Source organism: Narcine bancroftii, chromosome 3, assembly GCF_036971445.1.
Source record: "Narcine bancroftii isolate sNarBan1 chromosome 3, sNarBan1.hap1, whole genome shotgun sequence".
Lineage (NCBI taxonomy): Eukaryota > Metazoa > Chordata > Chondrichthyes > Torpediniformes > Narcinidae > Narcine > Narcine bancroftii.
This window is the reverse complement of record NC_091471.1, coordinates 267,233,697-267,254,339: the sequence shown is the minus strand read 5'-3', so window position 1 is coordinate 267,254,339 and position 20,643 is coordinate 267,233,697. Positions and strand designations below refer to the sequence as shown.

At 41.6% G+C, this 20,643-nt stretch overlaps 1 protein-coding gene and 1 long non-coding RNA gene across 2 annotated transcripts in view; one reads left to right on the top strand and one right to left on the bottom strand.

Moving 5' to 3' along the window:
* The window catches only part of celf5a (cugbp, Elav-like family member 5a), a 428,125-nt gene that overhangs the window by 328,560 nt on the left and 78,922 nt on the right, over positions 1-20,643 (bottom strand). The window lies entirely within an intron of this gene.
* LOC138758729 (uncharacterized) lies at positions 9,596-10,614 on the top strand. Its single transcript, XR_011354405.1, has 2 exons — positions 9,596-9,765; positions 10,496-10,614. It is a non-coding gene; the product is annotated as an uncharacterized lncRNA (long non-coding RNA).

Genomic DNA, 20,643 nt, shown 5'->3' with positions numbered 1-20,643 from the left:
CTGCTCCTTCTCGAGTGGAAAGGGTGATCTCCCTGTTTTCTTGTGCCCTGCGCCAGTCCTCTGCTTCCCTGGAGTGAGCCACCCCTCGTGGCTGCTGTTGATCATCTTGGACACAAACCCCATGGTTGCAGGACTTTAAAATAAACTACCATTGGCTCCTTTAACAGGCCATTTAAAGCCTGTACAGAGGAGCACTGTGTCATCACCACCCCCCCACCCCAAATCCCACTCTCTGCAAATCCACACCAGCAGCAGCGATGCCATTACAACATCATCTTTTTTTTACTCTGGCAGCACCACCATTTTTTAAAATGATTCCCACATTAGAATACCAGCCACACTTCAAAAGAAGTTAATTAACTGTCGATCTCTTTGGGACATCCTAAGGTTATGAAAGTGCTAGAAATTGCATTTTTAAAAAACTTTCTTTCATTGAGCCTGAATTGGCTCTTTTGAAGATAAAGACCACTGGAGAGTTAATTTCCTTCTTTCTCCATGACCCTGCAAGTAAAACGAAATAAATATTCACAGTGAAAAAGCAACAAGATGGAGTCAGTGACCCACTTCTAAATAATAATGGTGAACATGACTAGATGTGACCTCGCATCTTTGGAGATAAAACAGCAATGTTCCAAACCTAGATTACAGCTATTACAGATAATTAAAAGTTGCTGGTGCATTGGCGCAGCCTTTTCGAAGGGCCAATAATGCAAGCCAAATTAAAACATAGGATCAAGGTCTTTGTTCTGGGCAGAGATGGTTTAATTTTTGAGCTCCCAATATCAAAACATTTACAGAGCTGAGATGTGAGCATGAGCATGCAAAGTGAATCACTGGCATCCAAATACTCCAGCCTTTGAGAGAGATGACTATGGGGAATCCGGTGTCCTTTGGATCTACATCAAGCTTCTCTTTATATTTTTTCCTCATATTTTGTCTATGTAAAAATTTTACTGAATTGCGCATTGCAATAAAATTCCACTTGCACCCAATTTTGCAGTAATGTGGCTGCGGTCTGCCTGCTGATGAAGTGGCACCACTAAGGTCATGATTGGCAAGTCATAACACTAACGTCTCCTGATCCTTGGCACCTTTCTTGTAGCCTGAGATTTTGAGGCCCACATGCGAAGAGCAAGGAGCCTCAGAACTGAAGAACTGAAGAAAACCATTCAGCTGTGAAGTCAATTCCACCACTGACTTCCATTTATCTGACTTTGTCCCATCACCTTTGTCCATTTTCGACCTTGGTCTTGAGAGATTTGACAGACTTCGACATCAGGGGCTGGAGAGTGGGCTCATTTGTATGAAAAAATGTTTCATGATTTCACTCTTATGTGGCCTAGCACTGTTTTGGGATGATTTTGTCTGAAATCCTCTGCTAGTGCAGCCATTCTCAACCTTCTTTTGGCTATGACCCCACCCAGACTTTGCTCAAAGTTTATGAGCCCCCTTCCCTGTGAAACAGTCATTTTGGTTTCTTCCATACTTCTCTCCTACCAACTACACAAAACAATTCTTTTCATGTGAAGTGAAAAAAACCCAAGGCTTTTACTTAAATGTGCTGTGGCCCCTGGGAGGTGGGGGGAATAAATTGTAGGACCCGCATTGAGAATGGCTGCTCTAGAGGACACAGATTGTTCATATCCAGTCCATTGAATTTCACTTTACTTTTCCTTCTTTTGCTTCAATGTTCAACTTCTGCAAGGTACAACATAGAAATTGGCCAACAGCCAAACCCATGACCTCTCCCGCCCGGAAGGACAAAAGTAGCAGATGCACAAGAATACTGCCACTTTGAACAGTCCCTTCCAATTCGTACACCATCATAGCTTTGAATCACAAGACTATTCTTTCATCGTTGCAGAGCTAAAATTCTGAAACCCTCAATCTTGGGTTACTTGAACCACAGCAGTCCAGGAAGGCAGCTCACCACCAACCTCTCAGGGGCTATTAAAGGTTAACAACAAATACTAGCTCTACCAGTAATGTGCACATCCCATGATTGAATTTTAAAAACTGCACAACAGAGCAAATGATCTCTGTTACATATTAGAGCAGTGGTTCTCAACCTTTTTCTTTCCACTCACATATGGTATATGGGTGGAAAGAAAAAGTTTGAAAACCACTGTTTTAATCGTACCTCATTGACTCGTTATGTGCATGGTTTCAGAACTCCAAAGGAAATGGGCCAATAACAATATTCTCAAGCAAAATATTTCAGTTACGATTGGGTCCAGAGCAGTGGTTCTCAACCTTCCGTTCCCACTCACATCCCACCTTAATCAATCCCTTACTAATCACAGAGCACTGATGGCATAGGGATGACTTAAAGTGGTATGTGAGTAGAAAGATAAAAGGTTGAGGACCACTGTGTTAGACTCATCAGAAACATTGCTGGACCCACTGAAAAATAAAAGAATGTGGTTATAGCTTGGCTGGTCAATCCTCCAACTATTAAAAACTAACCGCAGGACACAAAACAAAATCCAGAAGAAAAAAACTAATGTCTGATGAACTATTTATATAAGAAAAACGTTGGATCTGGATACAAGGGGCTGAAGGGAAGTTCTGAAGGAAAGCCAAGAATCTTCCACTTATCTCCTGGAGTCCATGAAGGCCATGCACCACATTGATGGGCACATGGGGTGACCAGTAGTAGGAATCTGGGTTGATTAGAAGCAGAAGGATGAGTGCTGCCAACTCCAGGAACATATTCAACCCTACTTGTAGCTGGATCGAATAGTTTAAAATCAGTGACCTATTTAATGACTGTATAATGACTGGAGACACGTTGAGCTTTCAGCCAAATCAGAATGTTGATATTATGGCTTACACAATATTAGGTCAGTTTAATCAGCAAGTTAATCCAATCAAATCTCTATTTCCATTAACAGGCAAGCACTTGAGCTGCTACAGACCTTGATATAATCCTGTGTGTCCCCTATCTCTCTCTCTCATTCTCTTTTTCATACATATACGTACACATGTACACGCAAAGAATCACATTATTTAAGGCCTGTTTATTTCTAGTCATAATCCTTACATTGGACTTAAAACTACAGGAAGGAAATAAATGTCACAAATAGCACTTTAAATGAAATAAAAACTAACCTTTCTTGTAGTGGCATTAGCACAGCCAGTGGAGAGATTCTGCTTCCTTGTCCCTAACAACTGGATATGCTCCTCCTTTACATTCAAAGCATGCTCGTGACTCAGACCCACATACAGTTAGAAACACTAAGTCTAGCAATGTACAGCCACTGAAGCTGCCTGTCAGACATTTGGATCCGTCTTTCAGCCAATCCAATTGGATATTCCATTGCAAAGAACTTATGTAAAGACCAGGTGTACATTGGATTGAGAAATTCTTAATTCTTTCACATTTTAGTTTTTTTTCAACTCCTGGTCAATAATACCTCAGAATAACCTGATAAAATCACACATGGCAGATGTTTGCAGTTCAGCCTGTGAATAACTAAATCATCATCCCATCCCTGACCTGCAATATTCATCTAATTGTTCACCTTTCTCAGTTATATTCACCAACTCGGCTATTCCACCGAAGGATTGCATGCCACATGGTTGGAGTAGCGGTTAGTGCAATCCTGTTACAGCACCAGCGACCAGGACCTGGGTTCGAATTCTGTACATTCTCCTTGTATCTTCGTGGGTTTTCCCCAGGGGCTCCGGTTTCCTCCCACGCTTTTAAACATACTGGGGCTATAGGTAAATTGGGTGGCATGGACTCAAGAGCCAAAATGGCCTGTTACCAAGCTGTATTTCTAAATGCCACCAGTTTCAGTACTCTTGTGTCAGTTCTTGGATATTTTCAGTGCTTTTCCCTTCTGGGATTTCAGTACTCAAACAGACAGTGGCACCTCTGAACCCTGATTTAAAAGAATCAACCCATCGTATGAATACTGATGGGGAATTTGAGATATTGCCTTGTTCCCTGCAACTGGAGCTGCTAAAGTAAGTTTTCAGATGTGCAACTACGTGGCATCATACAGATGGTGTCAGGGTCCCTTAAATTAACTCAAATTTGCCCACTATTTGCAACCGCTCCAATATCCTGCGCTGGAGATAATCATCGCAAAATGTTTATTATCAGAGATTAGGAAGGCCAACCATGAAAATCTTTAGAAACTTTCTGGGAAGCCACAGCCAACATCTCAAGTCAAGTCAAGTTTTTTGTCATCTGATTGGACAAGTTCAACCCGACATCACAGTGTTCTCTGGTCCTCGGTGCAAAACACGCAGACACACAGTCAGACAGAACACACAGACATGTAAGAAAAGTATTCATATATACAAATAAATAAATAAATGTTGCTTTGTGAACATGAGAGTTTCAGATGGTGAATGTGACCACTTCCTTTGGTCGTTCGGCATTCTCACTGCCCGTGGGAAGGAAGCTGTTCCTCAGCCGGGTGGTGCTGGCTCTGATACTCCTGTATCCCTCTTCTAACAGGAACAGTTGAAAGATGGTGTGTGCGGGGTGGAAAGGGGCTTCAATGATTTTTTGCAATGATCATGGTAGATCACATCAATGGGTGGGGGGAGGGAGACACCAGTGATCCTCTCTGCCACTCTTACGGTCCAGTGGATGGACCTCCGATCCATTTCTCTGCAGCAACCATACCACACTTTGATGCTGCCAACCAGGACACTCTCAAAAGACCTCCTGAAGAGGGTTTACATGATGGTGACCTGTAGCCTTCCCCGTTTCAGTCTTCTCAGGAAGTGCAGTCACTGTTGCACTTTCCTGACAAGCAAGGAGATGTTGTGTGTCCACGATAGCACACTAGTGAAGTGAACTCCAAGGAACTCTAATCTGTGTCTGTTCTGCAGGTACAGACATGTTGTACAAATAGAAGTAACTAACTACAGGACTACACAACTATAGTGCACGACAGTGTACAGCTACTGCACAAGGTATGGGCCTTGTGGCTCATCTCTATGACCATAGCTTCAACACTGCTTGAATATTCTTGTCTGTCCTCAACAGGCTTTATAATGGTCACAATTTGGGTTACTGAGCATAATTCCATCCTGTTCCAGAAATGGAATTTGCTCAATAGTCTACAGTGTAACTGTGGCCATAAACCCCAAACCTTGGTACAGTGATGCAGGGGGCATTAGCACTTGGCATGTCAGTGGGCTTTTCACAGACTGGGCCTCTAAGTATAACGTTTTCCATTTCATATGAAACAAAGAGGTTGGGATGCAGTAAAACCCTACTGCAATTCTAGCCTCATCCATTCTACAGTTTCCAGTGGGACCCACTGTGCTTTCAACGACTTGGGTGCAGAGATGTATTTGGAAATTTAACATGACCATCTTGAAGGGCATTTTAACAGATTCATATCACAAACATTCTTAAACTGATTAGTAATTATCGGAGGTGGACGCCCCTTGCTGTCCATCAAACTTCATTCACAGGTCCCTCCCTCACTTAAACAATTTAGTTCATAAAATCTGTCTGTTCACTTAATCGGGTTTTTCCTGCCTAAAATCTCCATATTATTCAGAGGTCATTTCTGTCAGCTCATCTTCCCCTGAAACTCTGTGCAATATTCTACATGAACGACACTGTGTAAATGCCAACGTTCGAAAACTTCCATCGATGACCATTCACTCTGCGCTTCTGCAGTAAATTGGAAGGCAGGAAGAGTGAGGAGAGGCAGGGATTAGTCTTCCACACATGCTAATGCTTGAAAAGCAGATGGAGATGGCTTTAAGCTGTTACGTAGACAATGCAAATAAAAAATCTGCATAAAATATTCTGATGATCCTGTGGGGAGTTCTGGGGGGGGGGGGGGGGGGGAAGGGAAATACTGAGGCTTCCATAGAAATGAAAAAGATCATTTTACGCTGAAAACTGTGAATTTTAGGCAATAATATTCATTTCATTAAACAGCTTCCTCCTTCCCTCCAGTAGAGACAGCTGAAACTCAATTCTAATAGTTAATTTACATATATGCAAAATAATTTAGGCATATGCTTAGATTTATACAGTATGTGTGTCATAAGGCAAGCATGTTACAAGCCTTTTATACCATCATGGATTATTCTGCTGCTGTTAAAGAGAAAACTATATCAAAGGTACAAAGGGAGAAACTTCATTTGGAGATCGGTAAGTTGACGTGATGCTATCTATGAAGGTGGCTGAGCAGTGGATAACTCCTTCTTGGACTGAGTCTCTCCCATGCAAGACCTCTTGCATCAGTAGAGGAGGACATGTGTATGTTGTGTACAATTTTTTTTTGCATTACCAATAAGTGGAAATTCTGCCTCACCCACAGGAAAAGGAATCTGAGGGTTGTATGCAAGGTCATGTAATGTACTCTGACAATAAATCTGAAATCTGACTAGCTCAAGGACATGTCCCACACACACTCTTCCCCTTCCTCAAATCCTGATGCTTGTTATATCCCATCACTGTGGGAACTCCTGAAATTCATAAGTTCCATTCATGCAGTACCTTGGAACCTCTGGTGACTGGGAGCTGATGGATGTTACTGCTGTAAAAACTTTGGGTAGAGGATCATTTTAATAACGGGACTAACATGGGTGCTGAAATTGTGCTGGAGGCAACCGCTGCGCGGAAAGGCTACATGAAAAGTCGTTGCACAAAATGGTCAAAGCCACAACTCCGTTTAGGAGTTCAATGGACAGCAAATCTATTCTACTCAGACAATGGACAGAGCAAAATTACATTACAAATAATGAGAGCAATTAGGACAGCCCACAATTTCCTACCAAGAGCTTGAAAATCTTCTCTTTGTGATGAGGTCCCTTCGAGGCTGAATACAATTCAGTTTTTTTTCTGTCATGTAGCCAAACCTTTTTATTTACTGGATCATAGAATTTTATAGCAAGTGAGGAGCTTATTCAGGTTCACGATGCTTCGTCTCATTCATCTATCCAAAATTGTTCTTTTTTTCCAAATATTCAATCACTTGCTTTCAAAAGCAATGAGCAATTTTATTCCTGCAATTTTTATGTTTAGATCATGCGTGGTTTGAAACATGTGTTGACCTGAGGCCTCCCTTCATTTAGTGAAGATATAAAATTTACAAAACTTAGTTGCTATCTCACTTACATACATCTTTTACCTCAATTTCAGATAGTCTGTCAGGTTTTCTCCTAATATTTGCTACCATTATTGTCCGTGTTTTCACCTCCAAATTAAATCTCATCTGTCCTTTGTTTTTGTTGTGCTTTTTTCACTGGCTTCTATGGACGTGAACCTCTCCTATGTGAGAGGCACAAATCCTTGCAGCCAGCAGTGCTTTCCCACCTAACTTTCTGCAGTGGAACCCTTGTGTAATGTCGTGAAATCTCAGCGTTCATTCAATGCTGGCCACTTGTAAAATGCTCACAACAGGCCAGGGAGCCATTATCTATCATTACCCTATGATCTTGAATTCTTCTCTTTTACCTCTCCCTGTTTTAAGGTAGTCCTTCACGTCTTCCATTTTGGTCTCAGTTTTGATCAGCTATCCTCATGCCTCCTTATGCAACCCAGTGTTCAATTCTGTTTGACAACATTCTGACAAAATGCCTTGTGACATTTTCCACAATGGTGCTATGTTGTTGTTGAGTGAAACTGCTGCACACTTAAGAACTCAGAGCAAATTTTTTTTTTAAAATTACAATAAGTGGTGAAAGTAAAATAGACCTTGAAGCTGAAAACACATTGTACGTAGCTGAAAACACATTAATAAGATCAGTGTTATTTATACCCTTTAAGAGAGAAAACACTGTATTCACTCAGCCTGGCTGAAAAGTATCTCCAAACTTGCACACTGGCATTCATTTATAGAATGTGGATGTTCCTCTAAGGTTGCAAAGTTCTTCATTGGTCAGTCATCAAAGGTAATGGGGAGAAGGCCAGATAGTGGGGCTGAGTGGGAAAATGGATCAGCTCATGACTGAATGGCAGGGCAGACTCGATGGCTGAATAGCCTATTTCTGCTCTTTTGCCTTATGGATACTGGCAGCATTTATTGTTCGCCCATATCTGCCCAGTCAATCACATTGATAGTTTGGGTCTGAATTGTTCCCTGAAGCATATGGAGTTTTGCAACAATTAGATATGGGTACCATGCTTGAAACTAGCTTCAGTTTCATGTTTATTTACTACCTGGATTTAAATTCCATCTCCGGCATGGTAGGGTTCCAGATAATCTTCCCAGATCAATGTCTACTGGTCCTATTACTTCATCACTAGGCATTACGACCCATCTTCAATGGTCTCTGAAATCCTCAATCATTTGCATCAAATCTATGCGAGCAGTTCAGGCAACACACCACAACATTCTCAGCATCACTAGAATAGAGCAACAAATAAGACCATGAGACGCAGGAGCAGAATTAGGCTATTCCACCCATCAAGTCTACTCTGGAATTTGAATCATGATTGATGTTCTTTTCCTCCCAATCCCATTCTCCTGCCTTCTCCCCGTAACCCTGGACACCTAGTGAATCAAGAACCTATCAAAATCTGTTTTAAATGTACTCCACAGTCGTCCGTGGCAATGCCAAAACACCAGGAATAAATAAGAAACAGTCACAAAAACAATTTTAAGGACCAATGCAGAGGTGCAAAATAACAAATCTTTACCAGGCAGCCCGGTTAGCTAAGCAGTCGGCCCCATGCTATTGCAGCACCAGTGGCCCGGGTTCAAATTGCCTGCAAGGAATTTGTATGTTCTCTCCATGACCTGCATGGATTTCCTCCAGGTGCTCCAATTTCCTACCACATTCTAAAGATATATGGGGCTGCATGGTCAAAGGGGTGTATTTGTGCAGGGTGGGATCGTGAGTCTGTACCGTGCTGTATCTCCAAATGTAAAATTCAATTTAAAGTTCAATATAAAAATTAGAAGTACATAAAATTATGGGACATAGATAGGATAGATCGTTAGAGTCTGTTTCCCTGGATAGAATTGTCAAATACCAGAAGACAGATATGTAAGGTCAGATGAGGAAAATTTAAAGGAGATGTGTGAGGCAGGATTTTTTTTTTAAATATGCAGAGTGGTACATGCCCAGAAAACACTGCTAGGGGAAGCAAATTCAGTAGTGATATTTAAGAGGCATTTAGACAGCAAGCAGGGAACAGAAGGATATGGCCCATGTGCAGCCAGATGGGATAAGTATGGATTGGCATTGTCAGCGCAGACACAGTGCGCTGAAGGGCCTCTTCCGACGTTGCTCTGTGCATGAGATTTTTTAGAAAATGCACTCTGTCCCTTAAAAAAAAATCCTTATACCTCATTCTGTATTTCACATAAATCTATTCAGGGAGTTATTCAGAAATGTATTCTCATTAAAATTTAACTGCTGTGATTTTTCAAAAAACTTTTACGAAAATTGGAGAACTCTGACGGAACAGAAATGTTATGTCTAATGATAATGTGATATTCCAGCAAGGAAAGGAGTTGCAAATTATTTGTTTCCATTGTTGCAGCTCACGAAAGAGATCACAATCATTCTAGTCCTTGATGTAGGTCTTAATTAATTTTTCGTTGCCAGGGAAACAGTGCAATGATGTAACAGTTGCCTTGACATCACATTTCCTACTGCTTTCCTCCTCTGTTTTACATTGTGTGGAAAGGAACACATTTAATTTTAAAAAAAGCACAATGAATGCAAATTGTTGCATACTTAACGGCTTAAAGATGTTCCGAGGCTTGACAGAATCATTGCCTACTACATTCTGACAGCCTCTCTTAAAAAAAACCCACACAGGGAATTGTAAGTACAAGTACGTGGATAAGAATTAGCAGAATCTGTATCCCTGTCAATCCTAAACCAACCTGGAAGGAATTTTCCATGACTCACCATTTTAAAAATCACATATTCTGGGCGTGAATGCCTTGCGTGAGGTATGTTTTCTCCGATCTGTTCTAAGCGGAGGCTATTAATCTTCCACACAGTCTGATTGTCCCACTCCTTTAATATAGCGTGGAATCTCCATTGACAATACTCATCCGAGAATCTCACAACTGAAGTTCATGATCATGGGACATTTAAAAACAGTATAAAGGTCATTTGCAGCAGTTTTCTATTGCTATGAAAAAGCACAAAAGCCTTTGTGTGTCACCTGTTATTTAGAGGATTCTTAGGTTGGGAAAATACAATTTTAGCGCAATCAAAAGTAGACTGGGAAGTCAGAGCTGAGTTCTCAATTTGAGCCCAGACTGAGCCTCCAATTTAAGCCTACACAGCACCATTTGTCTCCCAAATTCAATGTCAAAACACTGTTTTAATATAATAAAGATGTAGTATCGTATCTCTGAGCTTTTATCTCCCAGATCATAAATATTTGAGCAAAACAAAATTTTGTAAGAATTATGAATGCAGTGTGGATTCCACAAATACCACTGTTTCAAGATTGCTTGTTATCACATCCAAAATTAAACAGTGAAAACTCATTTGATCTCCCCCTTGAAAAATAGCCTGTCTTTCCATTATATATTTTCAGCTCTGGGAAATTCCAACCAGTGATGTAACTTAAGGACATTGAAGTATCAGTGAAGGTCATATCTTCCAGCCAATGGAGTCACAAATGCACTTTTATCTGATATAAAGCAAAATAATTCAGTTGATGCTATTTATATGTATTTGTCTTCATTCCAATGGCTGGGTTATTGCTATGGCACAAAAGTTAAAAATTAAGAACCATCATTTCCAATGTTAATTCAAAATCGGCTCCTCTAGTCAAACAGGTAGCTTGCACCAGTATAGTTGGTGTCACCCACTGCAGTAATGCATGGGGTCACCCGCCCCCACCCACTGGGGTACATGTACAGAAGATAGCACCGATGGCGGGGGTGGCCTAACTCTCGCGAGAGCAGGCCTTGGTGGCTGCCATGTTGTATTTGGCCTCAGCCTTTTAACAAGGTGGACGGAGCGGAGAAGAAAGAGGTGTGTGTTCTTTGTATGTCAGGAATGGGTGGGTGGGTGGGGTGGAGGGGTTGTGGCAGCTCTGACCGGAGTGCATTAGAAGTTATAAAAAAATAAATTAGCATAGGGTTTTAGCCTTGTAGGTATCTTGATACATGTAAGATGGGCTTACGAAAAATGTTTTTGTTGTTATAACTAACTACGGGGATATTTTTATTAAAAATAATACATAAAAATTTTATAGACAGACATTTTGGTGTCACCCCTTCTGAAGGTGTCACCCGGTACAGTCTGCGCTCACCCCCCATCCCCCACCCCCAGTTACAGCAGTATTTTCACCTTGTGAGAAAACTGAATGAAGAACTATTGAATTGTTTATTGTCTGTATGTGTGTTATCTCAAGGATTATGCAACAGGTCAGAGAGGAACCTGCTCCAAACAAAGGATGAGCTTGCTCCTGGAGGGTCATCTGACCAGGAAGGTTGAAAATTATTTCCCCATGTCAATCAAGGTTAACCCACCCACAGGTGAGGGCACACCTTACGATTGGCTCTCTTGGAACACCTTGCCTCATTTGAGCATACCTGAGCCAGCCCTTCCAGCCAGCTGCAGTATAAAGTCCACCATGTGGAGCAGCTCGCTCTCTCTCTCTCTCTCTTTTCCCTAAGCATGAACCCTAGAGCCACACTAGGTTGCAAGCCATGGGCGATGTAAGGTGTGAGCTAGTACAGGGTGGGGGCTAGTGTGGTGCTCACCTAGAGAGGACTGTTTTGCCTAATTCTTTTTTATCAATGTGGTTCAGTGGGATACCGTGACTAAAACACAAGAGCAACTTGTCTGTGAACTACTCTTTGCAGACGATGCCGCTTTAGTTGCCCATTTAGAGCCAGCTCTTCAGCGCTTGACGTCCTGTTTTGCAGAAACTGGCAAAATGTTTAGCCTGGAAGTCAGCCTGAAGAAAACTGAGGTCCTCCATCAGCCAGCCCCCCCACATCTCCATCGGGCACACAAAACTCAAAACAGTCAACCAGTTTACCTATCTCGGCTGCACCATTTCATCAGATGCAAGGATCGACAACGAGATAGACAACAGACTCGCCAAGGCAAATAGCGCCTTTGGAAGACTACACAAGAGTCTGGAAAAACAAACAACTGAAAAACCTCACAAAGATTAGCGTATACAGAGCCGTTGTCATACCCACACTCCTGTTCGGCTCCGAATCATGGGTCCTCTACCGGTGTCACCTACGGCTCCTAGAACGCTTCCACCAGTATTGTCTCCGCTCCATCCTCAACATTCATTGGAGCGACTTCATCCCTAACATCGAAGTACTCGAGATGGCAGAGGCCGACAGCATCGAATCCACGCTGCTGAAGATCCAACTGCGCTGGGTAGGTCATGTCTCCAGAATGGAGGACCATCGCCTTCCCAAGATCGTGTTATATGGCAAGCTCTCCACTGGCCACCGTGACAGAGGTGCACCAAAGAAGAGGTACAAGCACTGCCTAAAGAAATCTCTTGGTGCCTGCCACATTGACCACTGCCAGTGGGCTGATATCGCCTCAAACCGTGCATCTTGGCGCCTCACAGTTCGGCGGGCAGCAACCTCCTTTGAAGAAGACCGCAGAGTCCACCTCACTGACAAAAGACAAAGGAGGAAAAACCCAACACCCAACCCCAACCAACCAATTTTCCCCTGCAACCGCGTCTGCCTGTCCCGCATCGGACTTGTCAGCCACAAACGAGCCTGCAGCTAACGTGGACATTTACCCCTCCATAAATCTTCGTCCGCGAAGCCAAGCCAACGAAGAAGAAGAAATGGTGGGTACTGTTTGTTTAACCCTTATTTCACAATTGGGACACGATTATGAGTGATTTATCAGGAAGTGCAATTATTATCAGTGATTAATCTGTGTCCAATGCGCATGAATTATATGTAGCTTCTTGGTCTGTGTGTGAGAGTCTGATCCCTGTTGCAACTTGCTCCGCATGTAAATAAAGATCATTGTTTGTGGTTAAACTGTGTCCAGACTCATCACTTCTTGGATCCTCTGAACTTGTTCTCACCGTCACCGTGTGCCAAAAGACACAATTGGAATGGATGGGACTGAGGATGAGAGAAACACATGCCTTAAACGTGGACGAAGAAGTTGAAAATGTTTAATGACGAACTTCTCGTCAGAGCTCACAGATGGCAGGAAAATGGGAGATGAAATTTCCAGAGTTCCAGATCTTACAACATCATATGGAATTATTCATTGATTGAAAATGTACAGAAGAGGAAGTTGACGAAGGATATATAGAGATCAGGAAGAATACGAAAGGTTTTTCAAGCTGTAAAGGGCAAAATACCAACAAAATAAAAGATGTTGCAATGGAGAGGAGAGATTTGTGATGAGAAAAGAATCATCTATAGGATACCCAGGATGTTAAGATCTTAACTGGATCCTAGTATAGCTACCAGACACAAGAACAATTTTCAGGACTAGAATTTTTGTGAAAGGTTTGTGTTAAATACATGGACAATTACATGGATGAGAGGGAGTTGGATGAGAGGGAGTTGGATGAGAGGGAGTTGGATGAATATGGACAAGTGGGGGCACGTTGTTTGGTGTGGACAAGTGGGCCTGTTTCTGTGGTGTTGCAATTCACAGGGAGTAATAAAACAGAGAGAAGCAACTTAATTGTCAACTATGTTTTTCATTATATATTGGCTTAAAATTATTTGTGTTGAAAGGGCGGGCAGTTCAAATAATGTTAGAGGATGGTCCAAACTTTTGTTGGTTGAAAGGAGTTGGTCACGCACTGGCATTGGCATAGTTGTGGGAGAATGCCAGCAAACTATCATGGGGTGAAGGTTGCAGCAGGCTCTGCTCCCTGGTTCATTTGAGCTTTATCTATGCCCCAAATAATTCTGGTTCCTCCCATCCCATAAACCCCTAACAGCCTCACACACCTCCCTCCCCTCACCCCTCCCAAACACCAACTCTAAGGAAAACATAGCCAACCAATCTATCCCTCCCCCCATTGCAGTCATGTCCTTCCAAGGGCGTCACAGACAGAATTGCACACAATATTCCAGCTGTGGCCTAGACAAAGTTTTTGACAAAGTTGCAGCACAACTTCCAAGCTCTTACATTCTACTAGCCATCGAATAAAGGGCAGCGCCCACAATGTCTTCTTCACCAACTTGCCAACCCACCTTTATGGAATCTATCGATTTGCACATTGATGAATATTATTCATGGTGTATGTCCAATCCTTACTGGACCTCACACAATACATCATTTCGCACTTACCAGGATTAAATTATTTCTCAATTTACAAGCTGATCAATACTGTTCTGTAACCTAAGACTCACTATCAACACCACCACCAAAGCCTCCAGACTGCTTGGCTGTGCGCAGGGATTCCCAGTTATTTGCTTGACCTATGTTATATTGGACTTTTCTGGAGTCCGACACCAGGCCCACTTGTCCATATTCATCCAACCCTCTCCCATCCATGTAATTGTCCACATATTTCTTATAAGAAGCCTTCACAAAAGTTGATACGATTTGTGATTTCTTTTAAACTTTTATTCCATATCTCAAAGATTTTTATCCTGATTTGTGAATTCTGTAAGTGTACATTTCTGTGAGCCAAACTGCGGGGGTACATTGTAATGCATTTGACGTGAAAGTGCGTCTGGCAGCCTTGGGATCACTAAGGGGCTACATAACAGCAAATTTCTTGTGCAGTAACAATCTTTTTGGTTTCCAAATCTTGGCAGATAACAGGACAAGGTGAAAAGGCTGCTAAAAAGTCAATGATAAAGGGAGACACAATAGTAGAAAATTTTTTAAGAAGGTTTATAAAATATTGGTCCTACCCTTCAGGATAGATATCAAGGCTCTGATGAGAAAATTTACTGGAACAAAAGCAGGATGTGGGATCTCAGCAATGTGGGAAAAAAAAATGGGATTTTGCAAAGAAGGTGGTTTTGGAGGAGATTAATAATGCATTTAATTTAATTTGAAGAGTTGTAATCGAATAAATGTGAAAATACCATGCCAAGTGGCAAAAGGTTTGGTAACTAGAGGATGTACATTTGAAGTATTTGAAAAAAAAGTACCCAAAGCAAAATGAGAAAAATGCATAGAGAAAGTTATTATTTCCCTCTTGTTCCTTTGAAAATTGCACCACTTAATCTGCATTACCTCAGCTCATTTGTCATTCCAAAATGAATCTCTTCACATTTTGCTGGGCAGATTTTGTCTGCCTTGTGTCTGCCCATCTCACCAGCCTGTCAACGTTAGTAGCATCATCCATTTTTACCACATCTCTGATTGTTCAATTTCTGATCCTTAATATATATTAAATGGATCAGTGATCTTTACACCGTCCATCATATTCTGCAGTCCATCCTCAAGTACTTCTTCTGATGCCGTCTCTGTCGTAATTCTGGGGGCTTCAATTTTTCCAAACACATTTGTTTCAATGTTACTTTCATGTACCCTCAACATTACTTTTCCAGAAAATGTGTTTTAACACGCATCTCCGAAGATCGTCTCTGAAAGTCACCTCTGCAAGTTGATCGGCTGTAATTGCTCCATTGTGTTTCTCACCCCTTCTTTGAACAGGGGATCCAACATTTTCTTTCCCCCAGTTCTTCTCTTATGTTCTTTACCCATCTTGACCCATTATCTTTCTATTTACCTGTTTTGATGCATCCTCTTTCTCCACTCTTTCTTTTCCTGTAACCCCCGAGAACATTTGGTTTTCCAATAAAAGGGGAAAAGTAAGTACTTGGACATCAGCCATACTCCCTACCATCAATAAGATAATTTTTTATCTGCTTTCTTATGGACACACGTGCATTGATGATAATGTACAATTTATTTATTTATTAATGATATTTGAATTCCATTTTCTGTTCCTTTCTAATCTATTGTCACTTCCTCTTTGACCTTCTATTCCCTTAGACGATTTCTCTGTGCTCTTTCTGCATTCACTGTGAAGGATCATTTCCAGCAGTCAGATTAAGCAAGTGCAAACTCCATATTTGAGGTTTATAAGCTAAAAGGAGTTACCATATAAGGTAACTCCCTTACCTTTAAAGATGTCAATTCATGAAAAGATATTAGACTTCACTCTATGTTGTATGAGGTTTCACATTCAGGAAAATATGTAGTGAACTTAAGAGTCTTACTCAACCCATGCATTATGAAGGCTTTGTGATGTATAGAAAAATCAATCCAATAATTATATTTTTCTGCACAAGAAATTGCATCTCAGTTGATGTACCCAGACTCGTGTAATCAATATCTCACATTAGGACAAATTTTGTATTGTTTCTGCTGTTACAAACATGGGGGAGGTGTCCAAACCCCAAATTTAGAAATGGCTCCACATTGGATTGAGGGACTTCTACACCCAACTCCTCCTGGTCAGAAATTCATCCTCAGTCATTTATGCTAAGTAACCAGTATGGATTGAACTCTGCTTCAGAAATTCATTTCCATTAACTTCACTGTGCACTTTCCACTGCTGACTGAGGAGAAATTTCTACCCCATTGACTTTTATGGGAGTACAATTCCACCGGTACTTGTATGTGAGCTGTCATGCTGCAGAATCAGAGAGCTCGGTAGCTGTTCAGCAATGGGAGTTTCAGGATTGTCCAGAAATCAGAATCTCAGTAATCTCAGGAGATATTTGGTCCATCGCATCCATGCAGACAAAAAAAAAACGGATGTAGGTTAATCCAACTTCACAACTCTTGGTCCATAGCACCCCAGCAGGTTAAAACTCTTTGATTCTCATCTAGGTATTTAAATGTGATGACAGATTTTAGCTCCACCATTCAGTGAGTTCCAGAACCCACCAGTCATTGACTAAAATTTTTTTCTTAATCTCTAACCCATAGTTACTAACCTTTCTTCAGGTCCTTTCTTGTCGAGCTCACTCAATGTTATGCATCTCCCCTCAGTCTCTTTCAGTCCAAGTCTCAGTTTAGTCAATCTGTCTCCTCATAACTGTTACCGTACACCAGTGGTTTTCAAAATGCCCCCCTAAACTCACATTCCACCTTATGCAACCCTTACAGGGAAGGTTGAGAATCACTGCTCTAGACCCAATTGTTACCAAAATATTTAGCTTGAGAAAAATTCTCATTGGGCCATTTCCTTTGGAGTTATGAAACCGTGCACATAACGAGACAATTAGATACGATTAAAACACAGGTTTTCAAACTTTTTCTTCCCACTCACATACCACTTTAAGCAATCCCTTACTAATCACAAAGCACAGGGAATACTTAAAGTGGAATGTGAGTTGAGGGTGGGGGGCAGTTTGAAAACCGCTGCTCTACACTCTTGGCCATATCCCCAGAAATCTCCTCTGCACCCTCCCTTTGTGTAATCACATCCTCCTGGAAACATGAACTGTACTCCAGTTAATCTCTTACACAGTTCTCCTGTGACCTCTTGCTTATATCTTCAATGCATTGGACAGTAAAGGTAAATATCCCTTATGCCTTCTTAAGAACTTAATCTACCTGTCACTCAAAACCATGATTTGCACACATGCACTCCAAGGTCCCATTATTACCATGGCTTGAATAAAGGTGTTGTATTTATGATTCCCGCTGAGGTACAAAGAATGACCTGTGGCAGAAGCCTCTACTCTGGGCTCGGAAAATGACAGATCTGAACCCCACTCCAAGATAGGAATCTCTAACTAAACAAAATGTGATAAATTACTAGCAATCTGAAGCAAGAGGTGAAAATACTGAACATGCTTTAAAGATCAGTCAGTATCTGGGGAGAAAGAAACCAAGGTAACGTCTCAGGTCAATGGCCTCCCAAAATTCTAATATAAATCCTCACAGATGCTGCCTGTTCAGCTGAGCATTTCTGGGATTTTATTACTTGATCCCATAAACCAGGATGGAAAATAATTAAAACTGCAGATCTTGAAACAAAAATCAGGAAAATTAGAAAAATTCAGTCACAAGACCAAAAGTCTTAAAAACAGAAATAGGCTATTCAGCCCATCGAGCCTGCCCCACCATTTGATCATCAGTAGATCCATTTTCACTCTCAGCCCCACTGCCCGGCCTTCTCCATAAAACCTTTGATGCCCTGGCTAATCAAGATCTAATCAATCTTTGCCTTATATACACCCAATAACTTGGCCTCCACAACTGTCTGTGGGAACAAAGACAGGTTTGCCACTGTCTGGCTTCAAGAAATTCCTCCTCATCTCTGTTCTGTGCGCCTTAAAATTCCTCAACATTATATCCCTGCACTTATATTCTATTCCTCTTGAAACTAATGCCAGCATTCCATTTGCCGCCTTCACCATCAACCAACCTGAAAGTTTACCTTCAGGCTACCCTGGATGAGGACTCGGGTCCCTTTGCATCTGGGAATTTTCAATTTTCTCCCCATTTAAAAAATAATCTGCTCATTTATTTTATTTCTACAAAGTGCATGACTGGACACTTTCCAACATTGTATTTTATTTGCCACTTCTCTGCCCGTTCTCCTAATATTTCTGTCCTTCTGCAGCCTCCCTGTTTCCTCAACACGACCTGCTCTTCATACTACCTTTCATATCGTCTGCAAACTTGACCACGAAGCCATCATCTAAATCATTGATACGAGGTAAAAAGAAGCGGCCCCAACCCCGAGCCCTGTGGAACTCCTCTAGCAAAACTGCAGCCAACCAAATTATGATCCCTCTATTCTGCCTCTGCTTCTGCTAATCGGCCAATGCTCTACCCACACTAGTAGGTTTCCTGTTGTACCGTGGGCTCTTATCTTGTTAAGTAGCCTTGTGTGTGGCATTTTGTCAAAGACCTTCTGAAAAATCTAAATACACAACATCTACTGCATCTCCCCCATCCAGCCTGCTTGGCCCTTCTTCCAGGAATTCCAATAGGTTGGTCAAGCAAGATTTTTCCCTAAGGAAATCATGCTGGTTTTATGCCTCCAAGTGCTCAGTAACCTCATGCTTGACAATTGACTCCAAAATCTTCCCATCCACTGACGTCAGGATAACCGGTCTCTAACTTCTTTTCTGCTGCCTCTCTCCCTTATTGAATAGTGGGGTGAACTTGAATTTTTCAGTCCTCCCGGACCATACCAGAATCCATTGATCCTGAAAGATTATTTCCAATGCCTTCAAAATCTCTACCACTAGCTCATTTAAAACCCACAGTCCAATCTATCTGGTCCTGAAGACCTACCATATAATAGTTGATACAACATAAATTTTGATCCCCTCCCCCAATTTTGGCCCAAAAATCTGGTATTTTCCATATATTGCATGAAAAAGTCACCGCCCCCCCCCCCTCCATTTTTGGACCTGACCATCCGCCCAGTAGAGCTCTCAACGCCCTGACTGCCATCCCTTACCCAGGCCCCACCAACCCATCTGACCTCCCAACACCCAAAACAAGGACTTACCACCTAGTCCTGAACACCTGCCCACCCCTCCAGGCTCCAGATGCCCCAAAAGATGCAAGTAATTAGAGCAGTCAAAAGTAGTATACATGTTATAGTCAATCCCCTAAATTTTACCATAAAAATTGGTCCACAAAATTCCACTATTACAGGTGTATATATAGTATCTACCCTTAGACCATTCAGCTTTCTGAGCCAGTCAGTCGGCATCTGTTGAAGGAGAAAACACTCAGCATTACAGGTCTAAGACCCTTCACCAGAACTGAGAAAGGGAGAAAGCAAGTTAACCCAGGTATCAGGCAATTGGTGGAGCAATGTGCCCCATCAGAAAGTAAGATATAAATATTCATCCCCGAGTCACAACAGCAAGCACAGCTTAAAAAAAATCAGCCCATTAAAAAAAATTGTCCCATTTTTTTTCCCATATTTCTGGTGGGTTGTTTTATTCTAAAAATATTGCAAATTGTGATGGTTTAAAAAAAAAAGTAGTTTGACAGCGAGTTGGTGAAGAAGCTAAACATTGCCAAATCGATCATTCCCAGATTAAGCCTGTATTTTTGTTGAATTGGTTCACTTCACAATTCAGCAATCTTTTCAGAGGTGGGACACATTAAAATGGTTTATGATTAAAACAGAATCAATCTAGATTATCTGGAGTGCTGATCAGAGAATAGGAACTCTGGTTTTTTAGATAGATTTTGGTGGGCAACACCCGTTGTTCACTTTGAACCATAGAAAGCTACAGCACAGCCATTCAGCCCTTCTAGTTGGTATCAACCATTATTCTGCCAGTCCCATTGACCTGCTCCTATTCTATAATCCTCTGGACCTCTACCATTCATGTACCTATCCAATCTATTCTTAAAATTTAAAATTGAGCCCACATTCACGACGTCAGATGACATCTTATTTCACACTCCCAATACACTCTGAGTGAGGAAGTTTCCCTTAGTGTTCCCCCAAACCTTTCCCCTTTCACCCTAAAGCCATGTCCTCTCATACTTAGCTCCCCTAATCTAAGTGGGAAACACCTATTCACATCTACTCTGTCTATACCTCTCATAATCTTGTAAACCTCTATCAAATCTCTGCTCATTTTTTTCATTCCAAGGAATAAAGTCCTAACCTGTTTAATCTTTCCCTGTAACTCAACTCCTGAAGACCTGGCAACATCTTGGTAAATATTCTCTGCACTCTTTCCATCTTATTGATATCCTTCCTGTAGTTAGGTGACCAGAACTGCACACAATACTCCAAATTTGGCCTCACCAATGTCT